Raw genomic sequence first — 7,104 nt, forward strand, 5'->3', positions numbered from 1 at the left:
TGGAAGAGGAGATTTGTCCAATGACTGCTAGACCCTCTTGGTCCGAGGTCATTTGCCTGGATGTTAACTCTCTTATCTGTTTAGGCTCAGCTTTTATCCTCAAATATGACGTGGCGGGGGGATCTTGAACTTCTGTTAAAACAAGTCAAGGAAATGTACTTAAAATTACAACAGCAAATGATAAAGTTCTTATTAAATATTAAGATCTTATTAAACTTAAGAGTAGTCCTGTGTTTTCTAAGCATATTATAGGTACTTGTATCCCTTTATTGTGGATCATGGCAAGTATGTAAATTAATATAAAAACTAGAATGTACTCTTAACAGGATTTATTTTGTGCCAGGCACTATTTATATGCTTTATATACATGAAATCATTTAATCTCACAACAACCTGATAAAATATGTACTGTAATTCTCTTTGTTTTTCAGGTGAGAAAACAGGCTCAGAGAGGTTAGTAACTCAACAGCTGTGTGCTCTTGGTCATGAGTTGGTGTAGGAAACAGGAAAGGCCTCTGCAGCAGGTCTAGGCTAGAGTGCAAGTGGCCCTTCCTATTGGGCCATGCAGACCTATGGCATTAGAGGTCCAGCTGCTGCTACACAATGGAAGCAGGGAGGAATATATTTGGCACCCAGGGGTACACTTGGGTAACTCCTGGCATTACCTTGATCCATTTTGCTGTGTAATTGACAAGTGCAAGAATCGTGAAAAGGGCATGGTAACCAGATTCTAGGTTACCCCACTAGATTAGCCACCAAGAGCAGTAGAGATGCTAGTTGAGAATTACAGGAAGCTTAGGGTGGATAGATAGTGGAGGAGGGAGTTGATGAGTATCAGCTGTAGCTCCAGAACAGCTGCAACACAAGTGTAGATCATCTTACTAATCTTTCCCTTTTAAGTTTTGGGGGGCAGAGGATGGAAACACTTTCAAAATGTATTATACAAAACAAGTGACTGGCTTAAGGTGGTGGCATTGGTATACTACTCTGGTTACTCTTTAGGACTGGAAAACTTATTCTTTCATCTGGGAGTGGGCTGTCCACTAAGAATGTTCCTGATAAGTACCCTAGACTGAGGAAGGACAGCTGCCTTTCTCAACATCATGCCCCATTCTGGGAAGGGATACTTATCTGTGGCCAATGGCTGGTGAATGTGAGGTTAATAAGTTTAGTGTTCTCACATAGACCTGTGACAATTCTGAATGGACATGGCCAGCTCCAGAGCCCTCATGGCAATGGCTGAGGTCTTTGTTATGACTGCATTGCTTCCTTCACTTCCCAGGTTTGATCTTGGCACTCTCCAAAAAACTTCCCGAATGCCAATCGCCATCTCAAAATCTCTTCCCTGGAATATCCACAGGGTGGGTAATTACACTAGTGCTCTCAGGTTATAAGAATCTTACTAAAGAGGACTATTAGTACTTGACATATATGAGAAGTTCCTAGTATGTGTGTGTTTATATGTGTGTATATTTCGTAAATGTATATCAAACACTTAGAGCCTGCAAAACATAGAAATAAATAATGTAAACCTTATTTATAAGGTCTGTAGATCTGGGGCACCTGGGTGGCTCAGTCAGTTGAGTGCCCAACTCTTGGTTTTTGCTCAGGTCATAATCTCAGGGTCTTGGGATTGAGCCCTGAGTATGGGCTCTGTCTCTGTGGTCAGCGAGGAATCTACTTAAAATTCTTTTCCTCTATTCCTGCCCAGCTTGTGTGCACCCTCTCTCTTTTTCTAAGATGAATAAATCTTAAGGGAAAAAAAGGTCTGTGGGTCAAATGGTGCCATTTATTGGGATTTATGGTCTCTTCATATAGATTTGGTTCAGAAGTGTCTATAATAAGAGATTGCATTAGTTAGGATTCAGTTGAAAAAACAGAAGATACTCTATTTCAATCAAGATGAGTAGAATATAGGGCATGAGTTAAATGGGGGAGGAAAAAATGAAGTCAAATAGTGGATTGTAAGGCAAACCAGAGATTAGCAACATCCAATAGCCACTATAGCCTTTAAGCCACTGGAAATCAGGAGAAGATAGGGTTACCAGCTCTAAGAAAGTGGATTTACCTATCAGGAGCTAGAACCATGGCAGATACTGCCTGTGGGAGGTGGTGTTACAAAGGGAGGAGCTGTCTTTTAGGGGCTGGGATCATAGAGGAGACTAGAGTCTGCTGGAAATGCTACCTGTAGCAGTAAGAGAAAGAGAAAGATGCTGGATTTCTCTCTCTCCCTTACAGTTTTCTACCATGCCTCTTATTGGCTGAACCTTTCCAGAGGTGATTGGCAAAGAAGCTTGAAAAACATTCCCATGGCATATTCAGAATAGAGGAAAGATTGAGGAATGCATGTGGAAGCAAGCAAATCATTAGCACACACTTTTGTTTTTACCACTCAGCATCTGTTCTCACACTTTAACCAATCTTTTTTCTTACACTTTATTTGCATTATCTTTTTTTTTGTGGTAAAAAAATAACATTTGCCATCTTAACCATTTTTTAAGTGTTCAGTAGTGTTCACATTGTTATGTAACAGATCTCTAGAATATTTTCATCTTGCAAAATGAAACTCTATACCCATTGAATAACAACTCATTATTCAAACCCCCAACCCCCTCCCCAAGCCTCTGACTACTTCCATTCTATTTTCTGTTCCTATTTATTTGACTACTTTAAATACCTCATATGAGTGGAATACAGTATTTGTCTTTTTGTGACTGGCTTTATTTCATGTAGAATAATGTCATCAAGATTTATCCCTGTTGTAGCATGTGTCAGAATTTCGTTTTTTTATTATAATAATATTTTTTATTATATTATGTTAGTCACCATACAGTACATCCCTGGTTTTTGATATAAAGTTCCATGATTCATTAGTTGCGTGTAACACCCAGTGCACCATGCAATACGTGCCCTCCTCACTACCCATCACTAGCCTATCCCATTCCCCCACCCCCCTCCCCTCTGAAGCCCTGTTTGTTTCTCAGAGTCCATAGTCTCTCATCCTCCAATCCCCCTTCTGATTACACCCCCCTTCCTTCTTCCCTTTCTTCTCCTACCAATCTTCCTAGTTCTTATGTTCCATAGATGAGAGAAACCATATGGTAATTGTCTTTCTCTGCTTGACTTATTTCACTTAGCACTATCTCCTCCAGTGCTGTCCATGTTGCAGCAAATGTTGAGAAATCGTTCTTTTTGATCGCTGAGTAATATTCCATTGTATATATGGACCACATCTTCTTAATCCAGTCATCTGTTGAAGGGCATCTTGGCTCCTTCCACGATTTAGCTATTGTGGACAATGCTGCTATGAACATTGGGGTGCATATGGCCCTTCTCTTCACTACGTCTGTATCTTTGGGGGAAATACCCAGTAGTGCAATGGCTGGATCATAGGGTAGCTCAATTTTTAACTTTTTAAGGAACCTCCACACTGTTTTCCAGAGTGGCTGTACCAACTTGCATTCCCACCAACAATGTAGGAGGGATCCCCTTTCTCCACATCTTCTCCAACAATTGTTGTTTCTTGCCTTGTCAATTTTTGCCATTCTAACTGGCGTAAGGTGGTATCTTAGTGTGGTTTTGATTTGAATTTCCCTGATGGCTAATGGTTTTGAACATTTTTTCATGTGTCTGTTAGCCATTTGTATGTCTTCATTGGAAAAGTGTCTGTTCATATCTTCTGCCCATTTTATGATTTATTTGTTTCTTGTGTATTGAGTTTGAGAAGTTCTTTGTAGATCTTGGATACCAGAATTTCTTTTTTTTTTTTAAGATTTTATTTATTTATTTGACAGAGAGAGACAGCCAGTGAGAGAGGGAACACAAGCAGGGGGAGTGGGAGAGGAAGAAGCAGGCTCCCAGCGGAGGAACCTGATGTGGGGCTCGATCCCAGAACGCCGGGATCACGCCCTGAGCCGAAGGCAGACGCTTAACGACTGAGCCACCCAGGTGCCCCCAGAATTTATTTTTAAGACTGAATAATATTCCATTGTATATATGCTACATTTTGCTTATCCATTTTTCTGTTGATGGACACTTGAGTTGCTCCTACATTTTAACTATTGTGAATAATGCTGCTATGAACATGAATATACAAATATCTCTGAGATCCTGTTTTCAGTTCTTTTGAGTCTGGACCCAGAAATGGAATTGCTGAATAATATAATAATTCTATTTTTATTTTTTGAGGAGCCACCATACTATTTTCCACAGTGGTAGTGCCATTTTACATTCTTAACAGCAAACACAAGGGCTCCAACATTTTCACATCCTCACCAACACTTGTTATTTCTGTTTTGTTTCATTTTGTTTGACAGAGGCCATCCGAATGGGTGTGAGGTGGCAATGTCTCATTGTAGTTTTGATTTGCATTTACCTAGTTATTAGTGATGTTCTCTTTCATCTTCTCATGAGTTTATTGGCCATTTGTATATCTTCTTTGCAGAAATGTCTATTTGAGTCTTTTGTGAATTTTGGATTGAGCTGCTTGTTTTTTTTATTGTTGAGTTTTGGGAGTTCTTTATATATCCTGGATGTGAATTCATTATTAGACATGTGATCTGCAGATATTTTTCTCTCATTCTGGGGATTGTGTTTTTATTTCATTGATAGTGTCCTCTGATTCACAGAAATTTTTCATTTTGATAAAGTCCAATTTATCTATTTTTGTTGCCTGTACATTCGGTGTCATATCTAAGAAATCATTGTCAAATCTAGTGTCTTGAAGCTTTTGCCCTATATTTTCTTTTAAAAGTTTTATAGTTTTTGGTCTTATATTTAGGTCTTTGGTCCATTTTGAGTTAATTTTTATATATGGTATTAAGTAAAGATCTAATTTCATTCTTCTGCATTCTTGGCACCATTGCCAAGAATCATTTGACTATTTACATCTATTTACATGAGACCTTATTTCTGGGCTGTGTCTCTCTTCTGCTCTATTGGTCTATATGTCTGTCTTTATGCCAGTACCACAGTGTTTTGATTACTGCAGCTTTGTAGTAAGTTATGAAATCAGGAAGAGTGAGTCTTCCAGCTTTCTTTTTTTATTTTTTCAAGATTGTTTGGCTATTTAGGATCCCTTGAGATTCCATGTAAATTTTAACATGGGCTTTTCTACTTTAAAAAAAAAAAAAGGTCATTGAGATTGCGGTAAAGATTACATTGAATCTGTAGATCACTTTGGGTATGGATATTCTAAAAACATTAAGTCTCCCAATCCATGAACAACCACAGTCTTTTGCTACTATGTAATGGGATGCAACTATCCTTTATATGAATATGTTTTCACCAATAAATTTCTTAATACTGTGGTGAGAGAAATGTCTTCTGGACCCTTCACAGTGAGGGTATGGTTGGGTGTCGCTAAGCAGTTTGTACATTATGAATCCACTCCAAATTCCCATCTCTGGTATTCTCCAGACTCCTTTGCGTATGCTGTGGTACCCAGTATGGTAGGCACTAGCTTCATGTGGTTATTGAGCACTTGAAATAATAATTTTAAATATATATATTCAATTAAAATATGAATACTAGAAAATTAGAAAGCATGTATGTGGCTTACGTTATATTTATATCTGATAGCACTGTTTTTCAGTGTGTCAAGCAAGTTCTGCCATCTCTACTTTATACCTTTTAGCCTAATTTTACTAACCTAAGAGGTGGTTAATGCCACCCCCCTGGTGCTTGAGCCAATACATTGAATCCTGAATCCCAGGCCAGTATAGCTTTGTCAATAAATTCAGTGTGATCTAATCTTTATTTCATTCTTCTGAGTACTCTTAGGATATATTTTGCCGTGGTCTGAATGACTATGTCACTCCAAAATTTGTATGTTTAAATTCTAACCCCCAAAAATGATGATATTAGGAAATGATGCCTTTGGGAGCTATTTAAGCCATGAGGGTGGATCCCTTGTGAATGATACTAGTGCCTTATAAAAGAGGCTCTAGAGAGATCCTGTGCCCCTTCCTCAATGTGGGGGCACAGTAAGAAGGTGCCAGCTATAAACTGGGAAGAAGGCCCTCACCAGAAGGTGACTGTGTTGATGCCTTGATCTTGGACTTCCAGTCTCCAGAACTGTGAGAAATAAATTTCTGTGGTTTATAAGCTACCAGGCTGTGGTATTTTGTTATATCAGCCCAAATAGAATAAGATGTATTCTCATACATGTTCCCCAGATTTTTTTCAATACAAGTTGACAGAATTCTGCAACTCCTTTGGGGTGTTTGCTCTCTCTTACTGGAGCAGGTCCTGCACTTTTCCATTTGGGCTGTGTTGGGATAGAACTCTTGTTGTGAGACCAGAGACAATGATGGGTGGTTAGAATGGCTTCTGCAGAGAATCAGTATTCTCTTCTCAGGCAACTGCCACAAGTGAAGTGTAAATGTTTTTATGCAAGGGAGATTGGTTGCCTCAGGTGGGGTGTTAAGTTGATCAACTGACAAGAGGAGAACTGCTTCTGCTAGCTAGGAAGGTCCAGGGGAGTTCAGAGTTCAGAGCTCACAGCCTCCACCTCCCAAATGTCACCATCCAAAGTCTCAGTGAAACACTCCTTACTTGACACTCCTTACTTAGTTAAATTTCTTAATTTAACTAATTTGCAACTTTACAGTCTGTATTATTAAGACTTGGGCCTGCTTCTCAGCCATGTCTGTCCTATGGCTATAGGGCTATCGAATGTGGCTACATAGCCTAAGATTTCGTGTTAAAAGTTCAAGGTCTTAGGCTTATTTTCATGTACACTCTTCCTTGTTAAACACAATTCTTGTTAATCAAAATTATTAAGATGGTGAAGTGCATCAGTTACATGAACAAAGCCTCATCTTTACCCTGTACTATGTCTCAAGAAATCACAACTTATAGTTTAAGTAATTATGATGCTACTGCATGCCACAAATTACTAGTGTAAGGAGGTCTTCACTGCATTCTGGTCAAATAGATGACAGCTCAGCCCCAGTTGCATGTTGAGTATCAGTTTCCTGTGACCATTCCTGGTACCAAGAGCTGTATCAGTAAGGAGCCATTCAGAAAAGCAGAAACCACTTTGGGTGTCACAAACAGAAGAAATCCAGGGCAAGGTATTGGTTACACAGGTCATGGAAGAAC

Source organism: Ursus maritimus, unplaced genomic scaffold, assembly GCF_017311325.1.
Source record: "Ursus maritimus isolate PB19 unplaced genomic scaffold, ASM1731132v1 scaffold_8, whole genome shotgun sequence".
Lineage (NCBI taxonomy): Eukaryota > Metazoa > Chordata > Mammalia > Carnivora > Ursidae > Ursus > Ursus maritimus.